We start from the raw sequence: 12474 nt of genomic DNA, 5'->3' as shown, positions 1-12474 counted from the left end.
GGAATGCAGTGTAGATAACTGTGCTGTCCCTGTTTTTAACCTTATTACCAATGAGTGCAGCTCCAGTCTGGTCATCTCTTTTAATATACAGCTCAAACTCTCCTGGTGGTCCTAGTAACACCATGGATGAATGGGAGTAGGTAGTTGAGCTAACTACAAGAAGTATAGCTTTGTTACAATATTCATTTATAACTTCTGTCCTTTTATTCTTTCTCTGATAGCCCTGTCCGGAGGGGACATTTGACAACTTGGTTTGGCCCTGAAGTGTAGAAATGAAGATGCTTTGATATAATACTCCAACTAGAAGATGTGTGTTTATTAAGAGTTTCTGCTTAGAGAAAACTGCTTTAGTAGCTCCTATAAATTTTGAAGAATGAATACAGTCAAGTACCACTGCACTAACACTGGCCCAAGGCACCCCCTAAAAGCACCAAGGACACCAGACTTATCAGGTTAAAATTTGTCTTTCTCTTTATTGTTTCCTAACTTGTAGTTCTCACAAGTTGGTTTTATAACTACATATACTGTTTTAAGGTAAAAATATCTGAAAATTTTTTTCAGCTTTTTTTTGATGGAATCATGTAAAGATACTTGTTCTAATAATTGATCATGCTTTAAAAAACTTTTTAAACCCTAGTACTTTGCAGAAATGTAGTTTGATTCCTTAATATCTGCAATGTTTGGAGACGTCAAATAATAATATTAAAGAACCTAGAGAGCTGAAACTTTTGAAAATTAAAGATGAAGTCAATTACTACAATTATACGGATGGATTTATTTCTACAATAATATTTGACATTTTTACAAACCTATAAACCTTCCCTACTTTAATCACTATTATTATTACATGTTATACAAATCGTACAAAGAAATGCATCCGTAAAAGTACTAAAAATTGATCATTTTCGTTCTTGAACTTGTCAGCAGGTTGTTACATTATCCATAGAATCAAAAATCACAACAACAGTATCTAACAGTGCAAAAGTCGCCATCTTGATAATGAATAATCGATTTTTATTAATTAAAGCCAATGAATACACTTAGTGTCAGGTTATTGATAAGTGACTTTCGCGGGGTTAAAATAGTTAAATATATTATTACTATTTTTATTATTGTTGTTATTACTGTTATTAAAGCATGGTCTGCTTTGAGATGAAGGCACATAAGACTACGAACAATAATAACAATATAATAATAGTAATAATAATTAATACATTTTATTTAACTATTTTAACCCCGCGAAAGTCACTTATCAATAACCTGACACTAAGTGTATTCATTGGCTTTAATTAATGAAAATCGATTATTCATTATCAAGATGGCGACTTTTGCACTGTTAGATACTTTTGTTGTGATTTTTGATTTTATGGATAATGTAACAACCTGCTGACAAGTTCAAGAACGAAAATGATCATTTTTAGTACTTTTACGGATGCATTTCTTTGTACGATTTGTATAACATGTAATAATAATAGTGATTAAAGTAGGGAAGGTTTATAGCTTTGTAAAAATGTCAAATATTATTATAGAAATAAATCCATCCGTAAAATTGTAGTAATTGACTTCAACTTTAATTTTCAAAAGTTTCAGCTCTCTAGGTTCTTTAATATTATTATTTGACGTCTCCAAACATTGCAGATATTAAGGAATCAAACTACATTTCTGCAAAGTACTAGGGTTTAATAAATTTTTTAAAAGCATGATCAATTATTAGAACAAGTATCTTTACATGATTCCATCAAAAAAGCTGAAAAAAAATTTCAGATATTTTTACCTTAATAATTTTTATCATAAATGAATGATGAGTGACAATTGATTTAGTTCTCCAGCAGCCATTACACATTCTATTGATCAGGAATAAAATCAAATATTGAATGTATTTTATTAGTCTCAGGAGTTGATATGAGTATCTCATCTAACTTGCCAGTAGCAAGACCAAACAGACCACCTAAGTGTGAACACAGTGATATACTATAAATGATATTGTAACACTAAATATAGAACCTGTATTTACTGCTAAATTATGATAATAATAATTATCTCAGGTTTAATTTTGATGACTTACCAGTATGGATGAAGAGATTCTACGACCTTTAAAACTGTCTGGATTTGTCTTCATCTCATGTAACATACCAATAACAGCTTTCAATGTATATGTGGTATCTAATATAATACCAGTTTGAGTAGAGACTGTAGTTAGGAAACCTACAGAAACAAGATAAACATTAACAAAAAAATATGAATGATTTTCACCTAAATCTTCTTCATGATACTTTCCTTGCATATCAACAATGTTCATTAAGTTAACACTTTTTAATGGTTGACCATCTTCTCCTTTTAATCCTACATCAGATATCTCAGAATCCATATGTTCACAGATCACATTGACTTGGACCTTAAAAGAAACCAGCATGCCATGAACCCTACATAATTGTTTTCTTATATAAAATTGTTATTAGTGGTAATTAAAGAAAAGGGTTAAAATAATTCTACCTCAATTTAGATCCAGTGAGATAATTGGCTATAGCTAGACTACAAGCTGTTCCTCCTGTGCCAATAGTAGTAACAATATCATCAAAATTTTCTAGTGCCCCCTAAAAATGTTTATGAGAGGATACTTAAAAGAGAAAAATTAAACCTGTTCTATTATTTCTTTGAAAAATTCAATGTAGCCCCAAAAACCCAGCAGCATTAGCTCCGCCTAGTTCCATGGAGTAGGATGTTTTACCTTGAGTTCTGCAATTGTGATAATAGTGTCTAATGTACCTTTATAATGAAGCTAAGCTTACATTAACTTTGCTGTGATATCCGAACAATCTGTTGAGACCCGGGTAAAGGGATCTGCTGAAAAAGTCTGACCCCAATACCTAATGTTGACCCTGCCATTCTACTCAACAAAAGATTTCCAGTAGGCTTCATTTTCTCTTTATCTGTAGTGGTCTATGGAATGATATCATTTTTATGAGTAACACTGTGCCATTGGTACTGGTGTTCAGTCTGATAGATCTAATATGAACATTTACCTTGGTGTACAACTTATACATGCATTGAACATTACAATATACTTACTGATCCATATAACAATAAATGACAGTCCAGTCCAAGTTCCTTGGCAACTACAGCAGTAGCTCGTGCATTATTAGATTGTATCAGTCCACCAGTAATGATAGTATCACGGCCTTGATCTATAGCTTCAGCAAATATGAATTCTAGTTTACGTACCTACTGGAATACAGTGTAGATAACTGTGCTGTTCCTGTTTATTAACTTTATAATAACCTTATTACCACTGAGTGCAGCTCCAGTGAGGTCATCTCTTTTAATATACAGCTCAAACTCTTCTGGTAGTCCAGGTAAAGACCATGGATGGATGGGAGTAGGTAGTTGAGCTAACTATAAGAAAGAGGTTTGGAAGATATTTCTCTGTTGTTAAGAGACAGAAATATTTTTTTTTTGTATACATGAATTTATATAGAGGGTTGTAAAAAAGGAATATTTATGAAATGTCAATCATTTGTGAATATTATCATAAAAATCGCATAAATTGTAACAGGTACAACATAGTAAGTTATGTTTAAACATATATATCTGCAAAGTTAAACCAAACACAGTTAGACTATACCTTTATTCTTGACTTTGGTATTTTGCCTAGTCCTGTAGCCCAGTCTGGAGGTGTATACAACTTATGATCACCAACACTATTCATTCAGTACCCTAACTAGGTCTAGCCTATATGAGACAGGCTCACTTTCTGAGGAAACAAAGCAGGTGTACATATCCAGTAAACTTAATTATCTATCAGTCTTTATGTTACTGTGTTGTTAGATTGTAAAATAAAGTGTGGTTGGTGTCCTAGTTGTTTTCCTATTACAGCTGTGGCATGAGCATGGTTAGATTGTATACCACCCATTGTGATAACAATGTCACATTTGTTATAAAGAGCATCAGCCATAAGGAATTCAAGTTTACGAATCTAAAGTAAAGAGTAGGTTCAATGTGCTAATAAGTAACTATTGTAATGTATTTTCAGTGTAGCTAGTTCTCAATGTCTGGTTGAGTTGTGTGTATGAGGTGTATGAGTGTTATAAAACCTTGTTACAACTGAGTGCAGTTCCCAGTCAGGTCATCTCTTTTAATATATAGCTCAAATCCTTCTGGTAGACCTTATGGAGACCATTGATGAATGGGAGTAGGTAACTGAGCTAACTGAACAGGAATATTATAAGTAACATGTGCATGGAAACATTTGCTCATTTACAAGTAACTTATGAGATGGAGGATGTAATAGTTTGGAACCCCAAACAGTGGAATGTTGGGATAAAGAGTGTCTCTTTTATACCTGCCATCTACTACTAACATACTTCTAACTAAATATCTAAAATGGGAAGGAAGGATAACAGATTTTTGCAAATTAAGATGAGCCATACACAGTGATAAGAGGTGTGGCTAAGGGTGGAGCTCGTAGTTTGAGAAGGTAATATTTGTGAGTATTATATATAACATAATAAACTGAGATCATGTGTTAAATTCAAACAACTTTTAAATCATCACTGATCATGTATTATTATGAAAGACTTAAGAAATTTACACCTTGATTTTAATAGATGTCCATTAATTTACTTCAATATTTTATACAACAGCCTTATAGTTTTAGGTTATGGAGAAGATTTAACTTATATAATTTCATCAAAGAATTGAGTGTGTTGTGTATCTGTAGTCTCAAGCTAAATCCTCTTGAAGGAGTGTCTTCCTCACTGTATTCACACTACTGAAGACAAATCTGCCTTGACAAATAGCCTCAGATAAGCCAATTAATAAAACAATTAGTGAAAAAACTAAGGAGATGATTTTATGCCTCAGATTAAGCCAATTAATAAACCAAATAGTTATAAAAAAAAACTAGGAGATGATTTTATTAGTCCATCCAAGAACTTAATATGGATATGTGTATATCTGTAATAGTCAAATTATTAGATTCCACTTAATTAAACTAATTTATATTTTAATTTTATCTCTTTTTAGTACACATATCAATTATAATTGATCACAAATAAATAACTGCGTTAATAATATAATTGCTTATTCTTCAGTTTTTGGTTGGATTAGATGGACTAAGATAATCGTAAATTTTATTGCTCTCTTCAACAAGATCTACAATAGATTCCAATTCACCATCAAAGATACTGTGTATACCACCTGTAAGATAATGGAAAGACACTTAACTTAATAATCACTAATCTGGTTGGAAATAGGGATAATGTGGTCAATGGTCTCATACCAGTGTGTAGAAACAAGATCTTCCTTCCTTTGAAATCTTGATGGATTTTTTTTCAGTTCTTCCAACATTCCTTTCACTGCTTTAAAAGTATAGACTCTATCAAGTATTACTCCAGTTTTAGTAGAAATTTGGATAAGTTGCTCTTTATGAGAGAAAGAGAAATAGAGATTGTTCTAACATTCTTACTTAATTCTTCCTCGGTTGATAGAGCATAGCCCTTTCCTTTATAACCATCAATGAGATCAACAATTTCCTCTAGCCTTCACACCAGCTCAGACACTCCAAACTCTTTCAAGTGATCATCGATAAATTCATAAAAATAGTCTGCATTATCACACACACAAACACCATGTACTCTATAGAAAACATTGTAGTATTAATACATTATAAATGATTTAATTACTTGAGTTTTGAGCCAGTCAGATAGTTTGCAAGAGCAATACCAGCAGTAGTTCCTCCACTTCCAATAGCCATAACTATATCATCAAATTGGTCCAAAATATCCTAAGATCCAATACAATTAGAAATAAATTTGTTATGAATATTCTACCTGTTCCATAAATTCACGAAAAGCTTCAATATAACCCCATAAACCCAATACATTTGAGCCACCAAGAGGTATTAAATAAGGATTATGACCTTTGGATCTAAAAACCAGAGATCAACAGTAATAGTAATTGATCCTTTCTTTTCTAGTGCTAGTCTTTCTTACCTCAATACTTCAGCGTACTCATCCATCAATGTATCCATGCCTTTAACACGCTTATCATCAATTATCTTGTCCTCTTTATTACGATAAGGACAGATGATAATATCTGCACCCATTAATCGATTTAAGAGAAGATTACCATTACAACCAACACTAGATATATCCTGTGAAGTCAAAAAGAGAAAAATAAGTGATAAAGAGAGACGAATTAGTTCTTCTTATTTTACTGTGTTTTTTCAGATCGTAAGAGAAGGTGTGGTTGGAGCCCTAGTTGTTTTTCCTATTACAGCTGTGGCACGAGCATGGTTAATTGTATTCCCACCCATTGTGACAACTGTGTCACATTTGTTATAAAGAGCATCAGCCATAAGGAATTCAAGTTTAACATCCGCGAATCTAAAGTAAAAGAGTAGGTTCAATGTGCTAATAAGTAACTATGTAATGTATTTTCAGTGTAGCTAGTTCTCAATGTTCTGGTTGAGTTGTGTGTATGAGTGTTATAAAACCTTGTTGCCACTGAGTGCAGCTCCAGTCTGGTCATCTCTTTTAATATACAGCTCAAATCCTTCTGGTATACCTTGTGGAGACCACTGATGAATGGGAGTAGGTAACTGAGCTAACTGAAAAGGAATAAGTAACATGTGCATAGAAATATTGCCTCACTTACAAGTAACCTATGAGATGGAGGACGTAATAGTTTGGAAGCCCAAACAGGTGGAGTGTAGGGATAAAGAGTGTCTCTTTTATACCTGCTATCTACTACCGACATACTTCTAAACTAGATATCTAAAATGGGAAGGGAAGATAACAGATTTTTGCAAATTAACATGAGCCATACACAATGATAAGGGGTGTGGCTAAGGGTGGAGCTCGTACATTGGAGAAGGATTCATAATGAGTGTACTTAATATTTGTAAGTGGTATTAACTATTGAACATATAAAAATTAGGTCATATAAATTCAATTCAAAGCAACTTTTTAAATTATCACTGATCATGTATTATCGTATTAACACTTAAGAAATTTATACCAGATGTACATTTACTTCAATATTACTACTATAACCTTCATTTTATATAACAGCCTTATAATTTAGGATTGGGAACAAAATTTAACTTTATATAATTTCATTAAAGAATTGAGTGTGTGTATCTAGTCTCAAGCTAAATCCTATTGAAGGAGTGTTCTACGTTGGCTCTCTCCAAACTACTGAAGGCAATAACAAATAGCCTTAGATTAAGTTAATTAATAAAGCAATTAGTGAAAAAAAACTAAAGTTGACTTTTTAGACTAAACTCCATCCCAAAAACTCAACCAAATTTCACTGAAGTGTAATAGATAATCTAATTATTGGATTCCATTTAATTAGAGTAATTTATATCATAATTATATCTGTTTTTTAGTACACATATCTGACATTCATACATCATTTGAGATGATTGAAAAACTACAAAAATGGTTAACTGACCACAACGAAAAGTTTGTCTCCCCCTTACATTAATTTCACATAAATCATGTACATTCATTTACCATAACAGGTTAGACCTGATACTTGTGTCAGGTGATATTGGATGATATGCCCATGGAGTATGGTTTTTGATACTTTCTGAAACTGCCGAAAAATTCAAAGCTTCTTATTATGACGATTTACAGAAATAGTTGAAGCAGTTTGCAAGATAAAATCATAATGTATACTATATACCTGGAAATGTATGAAATATTTAGTATTGAATGTTTTTTTAATATCTCTATCATGTTGTTTAGCATGATGCTCCGAAGTCATTTGAATTGGATGTCAGAAACATCTCCTCCTTGTAATGTACACCTTCGATGTGTTCCCATTGCTCCTGGATTGTTTGTAGCCGGTTTAGGTGGTAGTGTACCATCATATAGACGAAAAGGAGGAGAACAAGAGTGGGACAGTATGTTATAAATGGATGGATGAATTGAAAGAGATGTGGATTGGATGGAGGGATGGACAACAGATTGATAGACAAACAACAAAACAAGGGAGACTTCCCAAGTCCTATTTATCTCCCTAGGTTTCCCTTATAGAGATGAACAAGAGATATCTGCTGATCTTGCCAAGTTATTAGATCCTATTATAAGCTCTGAAATGTTACCTTTATCTCCTACTGACCAACTCATCTTGATGACACACAATGGGCCTACCAACTCATGTAAGAGAGAGAGGTAGAATACAATAGAAAGAAGTGAATATATGTTTTATTGTCCTCTTTTCAGCCACTACTATAGTAGCTCTTTACTGATCAGAATGATTTCATTGAATCTGGTACCCCTCTCTTTACAATGGCTAATAAACCAGAAATAGTGAGATCATTATATTCTCATTTTAATCAATCTATTTATTTTTCCATCCATCGATCCATTTATTTATTTCATCTATCCATTTATTCATTTCATCTATCCATTTATTTATTTCATCTATCCATTTATTCATTTCATCTATCCATTTATTTATTTCATCTATCCATTTATTCATTTCATCTATCCATTTATTCATTTCGTCATCACATTAGTTATGCCAAATATTGTTTATAATTTAGCAAACCAAGGTTATTATCAATATTCATGGACACACTCATGATGCATTGGTGAAGCCCAAATTGGGCAATGTTTTCTGTTCTCAACCTGGATCACTAATGTTAGTGAATCAAACACTCATTGATAGCACTAAGTAACGAATCCTTTTCCTTTAGGGAAGGCCACTTTTCCATTTATACCCTGTCAAAGAAAAACTGTGAAGGATCAAACCATCTGGACACTAGGATCTGTGAAAAGATATCAATTTTAATATTTTGGATATAAACTCTACAGTGTGATTTATTTATATTATAATAAAGATTATTTTGTTAAGGCTTGAGTGTCTTAGTTATTTATAGATTGAAGTTTAATTCTTCTAAATAACAATAACTCTTTCATTTCATTAAATAACTTCATTACAAAATTACAAAACAACCAATCATATAACATCACGGAGAGAGTGATTATAAGTTGATTGAGACGTTAAGACAGAAACAAACAAGAATTACAACAATCTAAAAAAAATGTTACAGTCAGTTTTAAACCAATCAAGTATAAAAATATTTTTATAGAATATACAACAACATTTATAACATAATATGTTGTGTAATAATAATACAATGTAATTTGGAGTGGGAGGGGAAATTTAACAACAACCAGTTGTGTAAAAAATGAAGTCTTCTTCTGAATGAGAAATACCTTGTGTTTGGTGTGTATTTACAATAATAATGTAACAACAAGATGTTTTAGAATTATATCTACATAATTTGAAATTAAACATGTCCTAATGTGGCTCTGTCTTCTAGTTCTGTGTCACTGTCCAAAATATCTTCATCTTCCATTTAGATGAGGAGAGAGAGAGAGAGAGTCACCAGCATCAGTAAAATAATCAAAAATTTAATGCAAGGTTATTTAATTTACAAGATTTATTATACAAGGTATAACTTACTCATCATTTTCATATTGTTCTTCAGCAACAATATTTCATACTGTTCACTAGGCATATTTTTCCAGTCAGTTGGTGGTCGTTCACTGTCTGTTTATCCTATAGATAATAAAATTAATATTATAATCATACATCCTATCCACATTGACAATCATAGAGTTATACTTTACATAATATATATGCAATCGATTGAGCCTCTCTTCTCTCTCTTCTCTCTCTCTCTCCCTATTCTTGCTACCCTAACAACAGTGCTACAGGGTCTCTCTGTTCATAGTCCAAGTATTTCTCATGTTGTGATAAATGTATTAAAAAACATTGACGATAGTTTGTGAATTCTTTAAATCTCTCAGCGTAATCACCACTGTATATAACAAGGAAGAATGATAGCTAATAATGAGATAGTCAGTTATGACAACATAGTCAGAATATGTCATGTCAAGATGACACAGTTATACTAAGTCATCAAGCAGTTTACATACCACAAAGAAGAGAGTCAACAAGTACAGTTTTATCTATTGCTAGTTCAGCAATAACTTTGTTGTAGTTGGCATTTTCAATTGTAATAATATGATTAAAGTCAATGATTCATTTATAAGCTACCTTAGTTATTTAGAGTTGGGTAATGGAGTATGTTATTAAACAGTCTATATATGGTAGAGTTAACAAGTAGGCAGATAGCAATATTATTTGTCTTATTAATTATAGAAGTATTTTTAACTATTGGCACAAAACTAAATCCCATATCTGACGTTCTAGTCAATGTCCCTAGGAGCATTGATAACACCTTTAATACTGTTAAAAGTATTAATAGCTTTTGAGTTTACTTAAGATAGTACTACTGTAACTTTATCCTGTACAAGTATCTTTCCACTTACCATGTTTGTTGAGGGGTTGATCATGTCCAGGACTTGACATACAGTGTTCTCAACAGACAGACTCTCAATGTTCATTTCATCTAAACGAGCGAGGACTTCTCGTAGAAATATTCTAGCTCATATAATGAAAGACCACCATCCCATCTTTTATCAAGAACTCTGAACCAATATTCAATACTACAATGAGAAGAGATAACAATGAAATATAAAAAAAACCTAAACAATATAATTAAGTAACAGACCACAACAACATATGCTTCTTTATGTATATATGCATTGATTGGTACAAACCTCCTGGGAGTGGTTTTGTCTTCTTCTGATATCAAGAACCAGACAAAATCTTTTAGCTCATTTTACCAGGGGGTGTGTCTCTATTTCGAGTGGAATACACCGATAGTAATCGCTTACTATTCGAGATGTCAATGCTAAAGGATAATAGATGGTATATTGAGACTGAGTTTAAATAAACTGACATTAAAAATAATGTCAGGACTTATTCTTGGTAAAACTACATTGTAATGATACCAATAGTGAATCAATAATAATTATTTTATATAATAGGTCATTAAATGAGGTGAAAAACGAACATACAATAGATCTGTCTTCTTAATAACCAAAATCATGTAGGTATGTAAACAACAACAAAATTAAATTAAGTAAATTATCTCAAAACTATTTCACTAATTCCATATGAATTGACTAATAGTATATGACTATAACTAATTAATAGAGTATACATAGGTTACATGTACTTGTAACTATGTACACGTAACTATGTACATGCAACATAGTTAATGTATATGTACATAGTTACATTACATGTATATTGTAACATAGTTACATGTATATGTACATAGTTACATTACATGTATTATGGTACATTTACATGTATATGTTACATAGTTAATGTATATGTACATATTTCATGTACAGTAACTATTATGTTTCTACTTACCATGGTCAGAGTGCCTGATAAGATCTTGGCACGATTAGGAGGTCGGATCTGTATCCAGTTCCCAAAATTTGCAGTAAATAACATAAAAAATGTTCATAGGAAAAGAAAATCAGTAAATTTATTGATGTCTTCTTCTTGTTCAAGTTGTGAAATAGCTATAATGAGGAATAACATAATAATTATTATAAATTTATAAAAAGAATATAGATCAATCCATCCATCCACCTTATCACATTCATCTACTCCCACTAACTTGTAATAAGTGCTATTTCTGAGATCTGGTATATTAATACGTCCTTTCCATGATTTGTCAACAGTATAAAATATACGACCGATAACCTAAAACAGAGACAATACAACCACAATACAAAATAGTACACAGTGTTGTAACTTGTAACATATGTTATCTTCTATCATATAGAATTACAACACTTTTATTGTCTCTCTCAAAGAGTAACAGATCCAAAAAAAAAAAAAAAAACTCTCTTACTTTAAAGACATATTACCACCCATTTCCTTTGTACAGGTGTTTACTAGGATACATAAACCTATCAATAATGTGGACAGCTGCTAGTCCTGATGGTATGCTAAAGTCCAGGTGAGTTTCCTGGCTAAGTATGACAGTCATATTTAAGAGATAAGTGGGCTTAAGAAGTGTACTGTTTAAATTTTATCACATTTTTGTAATAATCAATCAAGTGACCCTTATGTCAATGGAAGTAAAGATGATTTCAAGGTATAGGCAAAGTGTTGTAACACAAACAATGATCTTATATAATCTATAAAGGTCACTACTACTAGAATATGAGATATACTTACTGTTTTGAACATATCGTGCATGGATAACTCAGGGCAGCTCGTAAGAAACTCTAGTCCAGGATGAGTATCAACAATATCTATAGAATAAATGGTAAAGGCAGTAGCACTGGGTATTAACACTTAATGTTAGGAGTGAATTTTAGCAATATTTCATAGCCGTTTTGACTGATTTAAATGCACAAGTCATCAGTGTTTCTAATAATGTTGTACAATGTTCTACAAATATTACTCAGGGTATTACCTCAAGATAAAACTCTTCTATAGTAAAACATGTGAATTTAGCAATGATAGTAGTACAGATAAGTAATGACGACTTAGCATGGGATTCTCCTGATATGTTAACATATG

General features: G+C 31.9%; 1 pseudogene; it reads right to left on the bottom strand.

The window, feature by feature from the left end:
• Positions 1–5086: 5086 nt before the first annotated feature.
• LOC121366213 lies at positions 5087–10427 on the bottom strand (annotated as a pseudogene).
• Positions 10428–12474: the final 2047 nt, after the last annotated feature.

This window comes from Gigantopelta aegis, unplaced genomic scaffold (assembly GCF_016097555.1).
Source record: "Gigantopelta aegis isolate Gae_Host unplaced genomic scaffold, Gae_host_genome ctg5015_pilon_pilon, whole genome shotgun sequence".
Lineage (NCBI taxonomy): Eukaryota > Metazoa > Mollusca > Gastropoda > Neomphalida > Peltospiridae > Gigantopelta > Gigantopelta aegis.
Note: the sequence above shows the minus strand (reverse complement) of the source record. Positions and strands in the feature narration are given on the sequence as shown.